The sequence below is a fragment of the Hemitrygon akajei genome, chromosome 29 (assembly GCF_048418815.1).
Source record: "Hemitrygon akajei chromosome 29, sHemAka1.3, whole genome shotgun sequence".
NCBI lineage: Eukaryota > Metazoa > Chordata > Chondrichthyes > Myliobatiformes > Dasyatidae > Hemitrygon > Hemitrygon akajei.
In genome coordinates this window covers 50182639-50197552 of record NC_133152.1, presented here as the reverse complement: position 1 = coordinate 50197552, position 14914 = coordinate 50182639, and the positions used below count along the sequence as shown (strand labels likewise).

Below are 14914 nucleotides of genomic sequence, written 5' to 3'. Positions count from 1 at the left end.
TGTGGAACTAGAGAGGCTAAGAAGGACCTGGACAGATTAGGAGAACGGGCAGAGAAGTGGCAGATGGAGTACAGTGCTGGGAATTGTTTGGTCATGCACCCTGGTAGAAAAAATAAAAGGGTAGCCTATTTTCTAAATGGAGAGAAAATTCAAAAATCTAAGGTGTAAAGGGACTTGGGAGTCCTCATGCATGATTCCCTAAAGGTTAATTTGCAGGTTGAGTCAGTGGTGAGGAAGGCAAATGTGATGTTAGCATTTATTTCAAGAGGACCAGAATATAAAAGCAAGGTTGTAATATTGAGACTTTATAGAGCACTGGTGAGGCCTCACTTGGAGTATTCTGAGCAGTTTTAGGCCCCTTATCTAAGAAAGGATGTGCTGTCATTGGAGAGGGTTCAAAGGAGATTCACGAAAATGGTTCCAGGATTGAAAGGCATGTGATATGAGGGGAATTTTATGGCTCTGGGCTTATACTCTTTGGAATTCAGAAGAATGAAGGGTGACCTCATTGAAACCTATTGAATCTTGATGGAGTGGAAATGGTGGAGGAGTCTAAGACCAGATGACATAGGCTCAAAGCAGAGGGATGTCCTTTTAGAATGGAAATGAGGAGGAATTTCTTTAGCCAGAGAGTGGTGAATCTGTGGAATTTGTTGCTACAACCAGTTGTGGAGGCCAAGTCATTGGATATATGTAAGGCAGTGGTTGATGGAGTCCTGATTGGTCAGGACATGAAAGGATATGAGGAGAAGGCAGGAGATAGATCAGTCATGATGAAATGGCAGAGCAGACACAATGGGCGAAGTATCCCATCTGCTCCTTTATCTTATGGTCTTATGTTGTTAAGACTTCAAACAAAGTCATGAATCAAAAAGTTGAGCATGGGGTGACGAATGTCCTGTGCTGCATATATTTCAATGCAAGATGTATTGTAGGAAAGGCTGATGAGGTTAGGTCATGGATCAACATGTGGAATTATGATATTTGCAACCATTAGTGAGCCTTGGTTGCGGGAGGAGGAGGACTGGCAGTTCAATATTCCAGGGTTCTGTTGTTTTAGACACAGCAGGAGGGATTAAAGGAGGAGGAATGGTGTTACAAGTCAGGGGAAATGTCACGGCAGTGCTTAGTCATGACACATCTTACAATATGTAGGCCTTACTACTAGGCCTTAGGAGTGCAATAGAACAAAGGGATCTGGGAATACAGGTCCATAATTCATTGAAAGTGGTGTCACAGGTAGGATCCTGAAGGCTTGGAAGCTTGTTCTGGAGGTCTGTCAACACACACACAATGCTGGAGAAACTGAGCAGGTCAAACAGCATCTATGGAAGAGAGTATAGTTGATGTTTCGGGCTGAGACCCTTCATGGAAAAAAAAATGATGAGGTGTCAAAGTTTGAAGTTGGGGGCTGCCTTTGTGTGTGTGTGTGGGTGTGAGTGTGATCAATGTGATTTCATTGTTGCAATGTAAATGCAACAGATAATCTACAAATCTTGAAACAATATGGTTGTACCTTTGTACAATCTGCCTTGGAGAAGATAATGCAACAAAGCTATTATTTCTCATTCAGCCAAGAGGCTGCAATTTCACCAGCTTAAGGAACTGATACAATGTTAGAGACCAATTGAGGAAGTTGACAAACTGAATTTGTAGTGGTGATATATACATGTGAAGAGTGTTTCCTTTCTAAAAGGGTAAGAATTTATATACAAAAAGAGAGTAGGCATAGAAAGTACTGATGTAAACCTTACATATGAGCAAATAAAGTAAACACCCTTGATTTGAAATTCCTGGTGTGCTGCAGATAATATTATGGTTATAGTCCAGGATTTGCTTCAAAATACTGTGTCACAGATTATTTCCAAACTCATTTGAATAATGCTGGAAATGTGACATGAATTGTTGCCAATACATTTGTGTTTTCATTTTCAGAAGACAGACAAAATGAGTATGATCACTGATTTGTCCTTCTTCTGATCTGCCTCCCATCAGTCCACCAAGGCCTCTGCTGGGATTCACAACACTCCACAGAGCAGTACTTTGGCTCTGGTGTTGGTAATGCATCTGGATTACTAGAATCGGAGGAAGACTTCACAGTAAAAGACTTCATAGGAATGGAAGAGCTCATAGCCCCCATCCACCCGCATACCCAACGCCATGGCTTTATCCATCTTCCAGCCTGACAATATCTTTATGCTAGAGAATCTAAGCAGGCCAGGCAGCATCTATGGTAAAAAAAAAAGTACAGTTGACCTTTTGAGCCTGATGCACCATCAGTAACTCTCGGAGACGTGAGGCGAGATATAGGCTTTTATTGGCTGGAAGAAAGAACAAGCAGCAAGTGACCACCACACAACATCCTGGAGACTGAGGCCGGGGCTGTGCCTCCAATCGCCTTTATACCGGGGTCCGTGGGAGGAGCCACAGGAGCAGTCAGCGGGGGGGGTGGGGGGGGCGTGTCCAGACAGGTATATGTAGTTCACCACAGAGCCGAGTCCCTTTGGCAGGACTGGAGAGAAAAAGCTGAGGAATAGATTTAAAAGGTGGGGGGGGGGAGGGGGAGAGAGAAACACAAGGTGATAGGTGAACCCTGAAGGAGGAGGGATGAAGTTAAAGAGCTAGGAAGTTGACTGGTGAAAGATACAGGGCAGGAGAAGGGGAAGTCTGAAAGAAGAGGACAGAAGATCATGGAAGAAAGAAAAGAGGGCAGGAGCACAAGAGGGAGGTGATGGGCAGGCAAGGAGATAAAGTGAGACTTCCCCTTCTCTTGCCCTATATCTCTTTCTCCAGTCCTGCCGAAGGGTCTCGGCCTGAAACGTCGACTGTATTTTTCTTCATAGATGCTGCCTGGCCTGCTGCGTTCCTCCAGCATTTTTTGTGTAGGTCGCTTGGATTTCCAGCATCTTCAGATTTTCTATTGTTTGTGATTGGATTTTGTAAAACAAAATACAATTTTTTAACTTTGATTTTTTCTTTTGCTTCATCACCATCAACAATTCTTCCCCCAGTACCTTTATTCTCCTTTTTTTGATTAAACATTTGGTTTGTTGTCCATTTGATTGATTAGCTTAGGATCGATTTTCATCCAACTGTGCTCCTGTGAAAAGCCTTGGGCCATTTTACCATACCAAAATGCAAGTTATTTTTTTATTATCAAAGTACTTTTTTAAAAAAACAATGTTTCTCACTTTCTGGTTTAAAGAGTAATCTGAAAAATTGTTGTTCCTGTCTGCGCCCTATGGCACATCAAGAGGCATCTTGCGATTTCTTTAAAATTTGCCTTTCTTTTGCGAGGCCAAGTTGCTAGCTCGATGCTTAGCCCAGCGTGGATGGAAAGCATGTGAGGGGCTGGCCAGATTCAAACCCAGGACTATTCGCCTTGAAGTCTGATGTGGATGCCACTATCCCACCAGCCGGCATAATCTGAAAAACACCTCAACATTATTGATGAATCAAAAAATGTTCATGGTAATTATGACAATATAATTGCAGACAAAAGTTTCTTTAGCCAGAGAATGGTGAATCTGTGGAATTCTTTGCCACAAGCTGCTGTGGAGGCCAAACCTTTATATATATTTAAGGCAGAGGCTGATAGATTCTTGATTGGTCAGGGCATGAAGGGATACGGGGAGAAGGCAGGAGATTGGGACAGAGTGGAAAATTGGATCAGCCATGATGAAGTGGTGGAGCAAGCTCAATGGTCCATATGGCCTAAATCTGCTCCTATATAGAAACATAGAAAATCTACAGCACAATACAGGCCCTTTGGCATACAAAGTTGTGCCGAACATATCCTTACCGTAGAACTACCTAGGCTTGCCCATAGCCCTCTGTTTTTCTAAGCTCCATGTAACGATCCAGGAGTCTCTTAAAAGATCATTTAGTTTCCGCCTCCACCACTGCTGCCAGCAGCCCATTCCATGCACTCACCACCCTCTGCAAAAAAACTTACCCCTGACACTCCTCTGTACCTTCTTCCAAGTACCTTAAAACTATGTCCTCTTGTGCTAGCCATTTCAGCTCTGGGAAAAAGCCTCTGACTATCCACACGATCAATGCCTCTCATTATCTTGTACACCTCTAACAGATTACCTCTCACCTTCTGTTGCTCCAAGGAGAAAAGGCCGAGTTCACTCAACCTATTCTCATAAGGCATGCTCCCCAATCCAGACAACATCTTTGTAAATCTCCTCTGCACTCTTTCTATGGTTTTCATGTCCTTCCTGTAGTGAGGCGACCAGAATTGAGCACAGTACTCCAAGTGGAGTCTGACCAGGGTAACAACATTACCTCTTGGCTCTTCAATGCAGCCCCACGATTGATGAAGGCTAATGCTCTGTATGCCTTCTTAACCACAGAGTCAACCTGCATAGCAGCTTTGGGTGTCCTATGTACTTGGACCCCAAGATCCCTCTGATCCTTCACACTGCCAAAAGTCTTGCCATTAATGCTGTATTCTGCCATCATATTTGACCTACCAAAATGAACCACCTCACACTTATCTGGGTTGAACTCCATCTGCCACTTCTCAGCCCATTTTTGCATCCTATCAATGTCCCGCTTAAACCTCTGACAGCCCTCCACACTATCCACAACACCTTCAACCTTTGTGTCATCAGCAAATTTACTAACCCATCCGTCCACTTCCTCATTCACGTCACTTATAAAAGTCATAAAGAGTAGAGGTCCCAGAACAGATCCCTGAGGCACACCACTGGTCACCGGCCTCCATGCAGAATATGACCTGTCTACAACCACTCTTTGCCTTCTGTGGGCAAACCAGTTCTGGATCGACAAGGCAATGTTCCCTTGGATCCCATGCCTCCTTACTTTCTCAATAAGCTTTGCAGGGGTACCTTATCAAATGCCTTGCTAAAATCCATATACACTACATCTATGGTTCTAACCTCATCAATTATGTTTAGTTGCATCTTCAAAAACTCAATCATGCTCGTAAGGCACTACCTGCCTTTGTCAAAGCCATGCTGGCTATTCCTAATCATATTATGCCTCTCCAAATGTTCATAAATCCTGCCTCTCAGTATCTTCTCCATCAACTTACCAACCACATTGGCCTTCATAAATTGAAGTATTGAGTACAGGAAATGGGATGTTACGTTGAAGTTGTACAATTTGGAGTATTGTCTGCAGTTTTGGTCACCTACCTACATTAAAGATGTAAATAAGGTTGAAAGGGTATAGAGAGAATTCACAAGGATGTTGCTGGGACTGAAGGACCTGAGTAATAAGGAAAGATTGAATAGATTAGGGCTTTTTGCCTTGGAACATGGAAGATTGAGGGGAGATTTGATAGAGATACATAAAATTATGAAATATACAGATAGGGTAAATGCAAGCAGGCTTTTTCACTGAGCCTGGGTGGGACTTCAACTGGAAGTCATGGGTTAAGAGTGAAAGGTGAAAAATTTAAGGGGATCACGAGGGGAAACAACTTCATTCAGAGGGTCGTGCATGTGGAACCAACTGCCGGCACAAGTGGTGCATGGGAGTTCAATTTCAATGTTTAAGAGAAGTTTGGATAGGTACATGGATGGTAAGGATATGGAGGGCTATGTCCTGGTGCAGGTTGATGGGAGTAGGTAGTTTAAATGGCTCAGCATGGACAAAAGGGACCAAAGGGCCTGTTCCTGTGCTGTACTTTTCTATGACTCATGACTCTATCACAGCCCAGTCCATCAACTTGAAACAATCCCATAGCCACTCCCCTGCTTCCCGTGACTACGTCTTTGTGAGCTAATCTCTGGCATTTTGCTCTTTAGCTTCTGATTGTTTGCAGGAATGAAGAGGACAGCTAAGTGATCAGATGCCCTAAAATGCTGTCTGGGCATGGAATGCTAGGCATTCCTTATCTTACATGATGGTGATCTGGTGGGTTGGGACCTCTGGTTATATGCTGATGGTAATTGGGCAGGGATTTCTTCAAACAAGCCTGGTTGAGTCCCCAACTATGGTTTGGAATTCATCAGGAAGGACTGTTTGATGTTTGAAGACAATATTGACTTAAAAATCAAAACTGTAAATTTATTGACAAACTTTGAATTCTAATCTTTTTATCAGCAGTTATTTATTTAAATAGGCAGCAGGTTAAGCAGCTGTACATATTGCATGTTCATATTTCTCTGGTGGGTTAAGCTGGGGGAGTGAGACTAATTAGATTGCTCGTACATAGAACAGACACAGAGTTAATGGGGCAAATTCTCCAGGAATCATTATGTGATAATGTGATTCATTAATTAACTTGCCAAGCTGAAATTATAGGTTTGAAAGTAGAGATTTTTTTTTGCTGGGCTGTGTTACTGAGTAGAGAAACAATTTATAAGTTGTTTATTTATAGATGGATTACTCCCTGTATTTGACAACATGGTGTAAGTAATTTGTTCATCTACATCATGAGATAATATGACAATCTTTCTGCTGTCCGCTTAAAAACACATGGAGTAGCTGAGGCTCTCACCTTTTTTCCACATGTACTGACTAAATGGAGAGCTCTAAAATCATAATAAAAGCAATTCCAGCCAACTGAAATATATTCATTTTATCTTCCTTCCAGCTTTCAAAATCATAGTCATAGAACACTACAGCAAACAGGGAACTATGCACCATTATTGCTAGATCACACTGTTCTACTGCATTCATTTACCATGTATGTCTTATTTTGATTATTCCTACCAAAATGTAGCACCTCACACTTATCAGCATTAAACTCCCTCTGCCATCTTTCAGCCCACTCTTCTAACTGGCCTAAATCTCTCTGCAATAATATACCATATAAATCATATATTATCATATCATTTTATTTGTCATAATGATGCATCTTCATAGAGAAACAGAATATGCCAGAATTCTCAGGCAGCATCTGTGCAAAGAGCAACAGTTAACATCCGAATTGAATTGAATTGACTTTTTTACTTGCATCCTTCACATCCTTGAGGAGTAAAAATCTTAATGTTATACCTGCATCTAAATGTGCAATGTGCAATTTTTAGTAATTTGTAATAAATAATATGTACAACAGGATAGTCAATATAGCATAGAAATACAATTGTATTGGTGTGAATTAGTCAGTTTGATGCCCTGCTGGGAGAAGCTGTCCCAGAGTCTGTTGGCTTTTATGCTGTGATACCATTTTCTGGATGGCAGTAGCTGGAACAGATTGTGTTTGGGGTGACTTGGGTTTCCAATGATCTTTCAGGCCCTTTTTACACACCTGTCTCTGTAAATGTCCTGAATAGTGGGAAGTTCACATTTACAGATGCGCTGAGCTGTCCACACCACTCTCTGCAGAGTCCTGTACAGATTGACGGAAATACAGTTCCCACACTAGGCAATGATGCAGCCAGTTAGGATGCTCTCTATTGTGACCCTGTAAAAAGTCCTTAGGATTTGGGGACCCATACCAAACATCTGCAACCGTCTGAGGTGAAAGAGGCACATGTGGTAGGTACAGACCATGTGAGATCCTCAGTGATGTGAATGCCAAGGAATTTAAAGCTGTTCACCCTCTCAACCCCAGATCCATTGATGTCAATAGGGATTAGCCTGTCTCCATTCCTCCTGTAGTCCACAGCCAGCTCTGTTGTTCTTGTGACATTGAGAGAGAGGTTGTTTTCTTGACACCACAGTGACAGGGTGATGACGTCTTCTCTGTAGGCTGCCTCATTATTATTTGAGATTAGGCCAATCAATCTAGTATCATTAGCAAACTTAATTAGCGGATTGGAGCTATTGGTGGTGACACAGTCATGGGTGTACAGAGAGTAAAGGAGGGAGCTTAGGACACAGCTCTGAGGGACACCTGTGTTGAGGGTCAGAGGGGCAGAGGTGATGGAGCCCACTGTAACCACCTGCCGGTGATTTGACAGGAAGTCCAGGATCCAGCTGCAGGGTGAAGGCTGAGATCTCTGAACTTCTTGTCAAGCCTGGAGGGAATTATGGTGTTGAATGCTGAACTGTAATCCAAATCAACATTCTCACAGAAGTGTTGTTTTTCTCCAGATGGGTAAGGATGGTGTGTAGTGCTGTGGCTATTCTTTCATCTGTTGATTGGTTGTGTCGGTAGGCGAATTGTAAGGGGTCCAGTGTGGGTGGTAGCATGCTGCAGATGTAATCCTTCTGATGTTATCTTAAGATGTAACCAGTCTCTCAAAGCATTTGCTTATTATTGAGGATGCCAGTCGTTCAGATATGTTACCTTGGTCTTTTTAGGTACAGGGACAATGGTGGATGTTTGAAAGCAGGAGGACACTCTACACTAGGAGGAGGAGAGATCAAAATATCAGTAAATATACTTGCCAGTTGTGCCGTGGACATCTTGAGTACCCAACTTGGGATGCTGTCCAGTCCCGCAGTCTTGAGACTGTCCACTCAGTGGAAACACCTGTGTACTTCGGCTTCAGAATTGACCAAGGTGCAGGTCACTTCAGTGGCTCTTCTCGGTGGCTCAGTATTGGCGATATCGAACTGAGCGTAAAAAAGATATAGCTCATCTGGGAGAGTGGCAGCGATGTTGCCAACACAACTGCACTTAGCTTTGAAGCTTTGGTTAGCAGACATTGCCATAAACTGCTTGCCATAAGTCATTTCAGGTCCATGACTTTCCCATCGAACCAATAAGAGCGATCAATATTTTGGGGAATCACCATTAGCAATAACATAAATTGAGAACATTGAATATAGTACAATACAGTACAGAAACAGGCCCTTAGGCCCACAATATTGTGCCGAATCAATAAAGGCATATAGGTACAAAGGCTACCAAAGCAGATCAGAAGATGAGTATCTTACATCCTTATGTGCTATTTAGATGGCATAATCCAGCATGCAATAATCTGGCATGGTGCCAGAGGACTGGAAAATTCCAAATGTCACACCACTCTTTAAGAAAGGAGGAAGGCAGCAGAAAGGAAATTATAGGCCAGATAGCCTGACCTCAGTGATTGGGAAGATGTTGGAGTAAGTGGTTAAGGATGAGGTTATGGGGTACTTAGTGACACAGGATAAGATGAGACAAAGTCAGCATGGTTTCCTTAGGGGAAAATCTTGCCTGACAAGCCTGTTAGAATTTGAGGAGATTACAAGTAGAATAGATAAAGGGGATGCAGTGGATGTTGCATATTTGGACTTTCAGAAGGCCTTTGACAAGGTGCCACACATGAGGCTGCTTACCAAGTGAAGAACCCATAATATTACAGGAAAGTTACTGACATGGTTAGAACATTGGCTGATTGGCAGGAGGCAGCAAGTGGGAATAAAAGGATCCTTTTCTAGTTAGCTGCCAGTGACTAATGGTGTTCCTCAGGGGTTGGTGATGGGACTGCTTTTTATGCTGTATATCAATGATTTAGGTGAAGGAATAGATGGATTTGTTGCCAGGTTTTCAGATGATACAAAGATTGGTGGAAGGGGAGGTTGTGTTGAGGAAACAGGTAGGCTGCAGAAGGACTTAGACAGATTAAGATTATGGGCAAGGAAGTGGCAAATGAAATACCATGTTGGAAAATGCATGGTCATGCACTTTGGTAGAAGTAGTAAATATGTAGACTATTTTCTAAATGGGAGAAAATCCAAAAATCTGATATGCAAAGGGACTAGGGAGTCTTTGTGTGGAACACTGTAAAGTTTAACTTGCAATTAGAGTTGGTGGTGAGGAAAGCAAATGCAATGTTAGGATTCAAAGGTTTCAAAGCTGTACTTAATGTCAGAGAAATGTATACAATATACATCCTGAAATGCTTTTTCTTCACAACCATTCATGAAAACAGAGGAGTGCCCCAAAGAATGAACGGCAGTTAAATGTTAGAATCCCAAAGTCCCCTCCAACTCCTCTCCCTCCCATGCATAAGCAGCAGCAAGCAACAATCACCCCTTCTCCCCCACCAGCAAGTAAAAGCATTGGCACCCACCACTGAGCGCTCAAGCATTAGCAAAGCAACTGCAAAGACACAGACTCTCCCCTCTCCCCTCTCCCCTCTCCCCTCTCCCCTCTCCCCTCTCCCCTCTCCCCTCTCCCCTCTCCCCTCTCCCCTCTCCCCTCTCCCCTCTCCCCCTCTCCCCTCTCCCCCTCTCCCCTCTCCCCTCTCTCTCTCACATAAAGGAGAAAGAGATGTCTCCATTATCACAGCGAGCAGTGAGACATAACAGACAACTCACTGGTTTAGGATGTTAAAGGTTGCTTTTTTCGAGTTCTGTGCCCAAAGATCTGGGCACACAGCCATAGATATTTGACTCCCCCAATGACACACGGGTCTCCTGCTGTGACACCAACCTTCGGTCCGCCCGTCTCCAGAGGCCCCGAGATCCTAGGCTTCTAAAGCCAAGCCAGACTCTTCAGCCGAGCCCTTGCCATGCCGAACAACATCAGCCAGTTATGAAACCCCAAGAGTGGGCCCCATTCCCACAAAGAACCATAGTCAGCGTGTAACTCCAGGCCAGGGTCTTCAAAAGAACCCTGAAAGGGAAAAATAAATATATTAAAGATGGAAATAGAGCTGTTTCTGTGCAAGCAAAGGGGGCGCTGTTTAGCACCATCAGAGCTCTGCTCTGCCTCCATATCTTAATTTCAAGAGGACTTGAATACAAGAGCAAAGATGTGATGCTGAGGCTTTATAAGGCACTGGTGAGGCCCCACCTTGAGTATTATGAACAGTTTTGGGCTCCTCATCTAAGAAAAGATGTGCTGGCATTGGAGAGGGTCCAGAGGCGGTTCACAGGATAATTCCAGGAATGAAAGGCTTATCATGTGAGGAACATTTGATGGCTCTGGGTGTGTACTTACTGGAATTTAGAAGGATGAGGAGGGATATCATTGAAATATTTTGAATGTTGAAAGGTCTGGACAGAGTAGCTGTGGAAAGGATATTTCTTATGGTGGGGGAGTCTAGTTTAAGAGGGCACAGCATCAGGACATAGGGATGTCCATTTAAAACAAAGATGTGAAGAAATTTCTTTAGCCAGAGGATGGTGAATTTGCAGAATTTGTTACCACAGGCAGCTGTGTAGGCTAGGTTGTTGGGTGTATTTAAGGCAGAGATTGATGGGTTCTTGAAGGGAGAAGGCTGGGGAACGGGGTTGACGAGGGGAGAAAAGGATCAGCCACGATTAAATGGTGGAGCAGTTTCGATGGGCCAAAAAGTCTAATTCTGTTACTATGTCTTATGGTCATATGGCCTTTGTATTTTGCATATTTCGGCAACCCTCGTTATTAAACAAAAGTTTCCTAATTTTAAAAAAAGGATGAAAAAATTCTCATTTAGATTGTTCAGTAATTTTCAGTCACAATTATAACTGTGAGCAATGGTGTTACAGTGCACCTTCAGTGGATGTGGAAAGGATGTTTTCAATAGTCTGGAGTCTGTGACCAGAGGGCCTGGCCTCAGAATACAGGGATGTCCATTTAGAACAGAGATGAAGAGGTATTCCTTTAGCCAGAGGGTGGTGAATCTGTGGAATGCATTGACACAGATGGCTGTGGAGGTCAAGTCATTGGGACTATTTAAAAAAAAGAGGTTGATAGGTGAGAAACATAGAAACCTACTGCACTATACAGGCCCTTTGGCCCACAAAGCTGTGCCGAAAATGTCCTTACCTTAGAAATTACCTAGGGTTACCCATAGCCCTCTATTTTTCTAAGCTCCATGTCCCTATTCAGCCTCCTAAAAGACGCTATCTTTTCCACCTCCACCACTGTCGCTGGCAGCCCATTCCATGCTCTCACCACTCTGTGTAAAAAAACTTACCCCTGATGTCTGCTCTGTACCTACTTCCAAGCACTTTAAAACTGTGCCCTCTCGTGCTAGCCATTTCAGCCCTGGGAAAAAGCCTCAGACTATCCACACGATCAATGCCTCTCGTCATCTTGTACACCTCTATCAGGTCATTTCTCATCCTCTGCCGCTCCAAGGAGAAAGGGCCAAGTTCACTCAACCTATTCTCATAAGACATGGCCCCCAATCCAGGCAACATCCTTGTAAATCTCCTCTGTGGGCTTCCACACCCTTCCTGTAGTGAGACGACCAGAACTGAGCACAGTACTCCAAGTGGGGTCCGACCAGGATCCCATAGCGCTACAACATTACCTCTCGGCTCTTAAACTCAATCCCACGATTGATGAAGGCCACTGCACAGTATGCCTTCTTAACCAAAGGTTCTTAATTAATAAGAGTAAGAGGAACTCAGTAGGTCAGGCAGTGTCTATGGAGAGGAATAAATAGTTGACGTTTCAGGCCAAGAACCTTCTTCAGGGTCAACCTGACCTGCTGAGTTCCTCCAACATTTTGTGTGTGTTACTCTGGACTTCTAGCATCTGCAGAATCTTTTGTGATTAGGATTTAAAATGGTGTCCTGTCTGTCTCCTCTCTGTGGGCAATGAGATAAAGAAGTGATATTGTGGAGGTCTGTGTAAGGTTAATTATTGTCACTCAGGGCAGTCAATCTGGGAAGAAAATATCCTGCTTTACCACAGGTTCTCTACAACAACATGGTTTTGTTACTATCTCAGGGTAGTATCTGGTGACATACACACACTTAGATAACAAATTTACTTTGTGTTTTGAACGTTAGTGGCCTATATCGAAAGGTGGTTACCTTCAGCAAGTTGATTGAGCTGGGAACAGCAAAATCAACGAAAAAAATGTCAGCATTGATCTCAATAAAGTACTAGTTGTTTATTAGTTCTGACCTAATTAGTTTTGATTTCTTTCTACTTCATAAACATGATTTTTGGCCAAGAATGCAAATGTGCTAAGCACTGTGCATGTTTGCCCATGGACCCTCTGCAGATGGCATATTAAACAGCTCAAGCCGTTTCACAGGTGCTCCCTCTGTTCAGTAATAAACCTTTGCTGGCAGGAAACAGTGACCGATACTGAGGTCTTTGAAAGTGTAAAAATAACTGGCCTCAAGCATACAGTGCTAGAAATACAGGGTGGAACAGACATGTCATCAGAATGGAGGATTATAATCCCCCAGGAGGAAAGCTGAGACAAGGTCAGCAATACAAGTTCAAAGGTCATAGTAAATTTATTATCAAAATGCATATATATTCTATTTGTGTGTGGTGCAATACAATAGCATCATAGTTAAGTTATTGGACAAGTATCCTGTGACTTAATCCATCTTAGTTGGAGAATTTACTTTCTTTTTTTTTAATTAGTTTTTTTGTACATTTTCTGCATTGCTACAGATAAAAAAAAACCCAGGTCAAAATGAAGAACATTAATACAGTGCAAAAATAAACATACAATAATAATAATATAATACAAAAGAAGATAATTGAGAAAGCACCCAAATTGAAGATATGTAAAATTAGTATCCTCCCCAAACCCCGCAACAAAAAAGAACTCCAGACCAACCACAACACAATCTAGAGAGTGTACATCAGGACATTCAAACCCCCAAAACTGTAAATACACTTAGCAACTGAAGATATTAATGCCTACTACCAACAAAAAAGGAGCTGAAAGCAAGGGACCGAAAAAAAAACCTTCGTTAAGAGGAAGGTTATGAAAATACTCAATAAAAGGTCCCCAGACCTTATGGAACTTTGTATCCGAATTAAGAACTGAATAATGAATTTTTTCAAGGTCTAAGCAGGACATAATATCATTAAGCCATTGAGCATGTGTGGGCGGGGCAACATCCCTCCATCTAAGGAGGATTAAACGTCTAGCCAGGAGAGAAGCAAAAGATAATATTCGACACTTAGTCGAACTCAGACGTAAATCTGTCTCACCCAAAAAACCGAACAAAGCAATTAAAGGGTTAGGTTCTACGTGGTGATTTAGAATACAAGATAACGTTATGAAGACGTCTTTCCAAAATTTCTCCAAGCTAGGACAAAACCAGTACATATGAATGAGAGAGGCCTCGCCCCTTTTGCATTTATCACAGAGAGGACTAATGTTAGGGTAAAATCGGGATAGTTTAGATTTAGACATATGGGCTCTATGAACAATCTTAAACTGTAAAAGGCAATGGCGAGCGCAAAGAGAGGTTGAATTAACCGATTTGAGAATCGAATCCCAAGTCTCATCAGATAAGGAGATATTTAAATCATGCTCCCAAGCCATTCTAATTTTATCTACAGGGGCACGCCGTAAGGATGCTAATTTATCACGAATAAATGATATTGGAGAATTTACTTTCAAGTAATTAAATGCATCAGGAGAAAGAAACTGTGAGAGTGAAATTTTGGATTGTTGCAATAACTAATGTACTTTAGGAAAGAAAATTTGCCATCCTTATCCATCAGACTAAATGTTAAGTGTTAGAATGGATGGACACTGAGAAGGACAGTAACTTTGAAGGCTATGCTTATAAACAAATAATATTTATTAATATTTCCACTTCACTTGTGAATCTCAAATTATGTTTTTAACAAACAAAATAGAGGGTAATGGGTAAGCCTAGTAATTTCTAAGGTAGGGACATGTTTGGCACAACTTTGTGGGCGGAAGGACCTGTATTGTGCTGTAGATTTTCTATGTTTCTATGTAACAATTTAAGCTAGTAAGATATAACAGTCCATTGATAGGCATATTTTTTCCCTTTAAACAGAGATCAACTTGAAATCTGTTGTTTTGTGGCAGCAGAACAGTAAAATTTACTGTAAATTAATAAGAAAATAAATAAAATAAATAAATAAGCAGATAAATAGTGCAAAAAGAGAGGAAAATAGTGATGTAGTATTCATGGACCATTCAGAAATCTGAGGCAGAGAGGAAGAAGCTGTCCCTAAAGCATTTAAACATTGATTTAATTATAGACACAAGAGATTCAGAAACTCAGTTTCTGAAGAGATTCAGTTCCTCCAGCAATTTGTGTGTGTATCTCTGGATACTAGTGGGGTTGATGGCAGAGCAGAGGTGGCTGAAATTTCTGGGAATAGTTCATA

The 14914-nt window shown here is 42.2% G+C and overlaps 1 protein-coding gene across 8 annotated transcripts in view; it reads left to right on the top strand.

Annotated features, from left to right (window-relative positions):
* The window catches only part of cfap74 (cilia and flagella associated protein 74), a 461786-nt gene that overhangs the window by 80931 nt on the left and 365941 nt on the right, over window positions 1-14914 (top strand). Inside the window, exon 1 of one of the 8 annotated variants that reach the window (XM_073032446.1) lies at window positions 3428-3471. The exons of the other annotated variants lie outside the window; for them this stretch is intronic. The gene's annotated coding sequence lies outside the window, so the exon portion shown is untranslated. Of the gene's footprint in view, window positions 1-3427; window positions 3472-14914 lie in introns of those variants that run through there. 8 annotated transcript variants of the gene reach the window in all.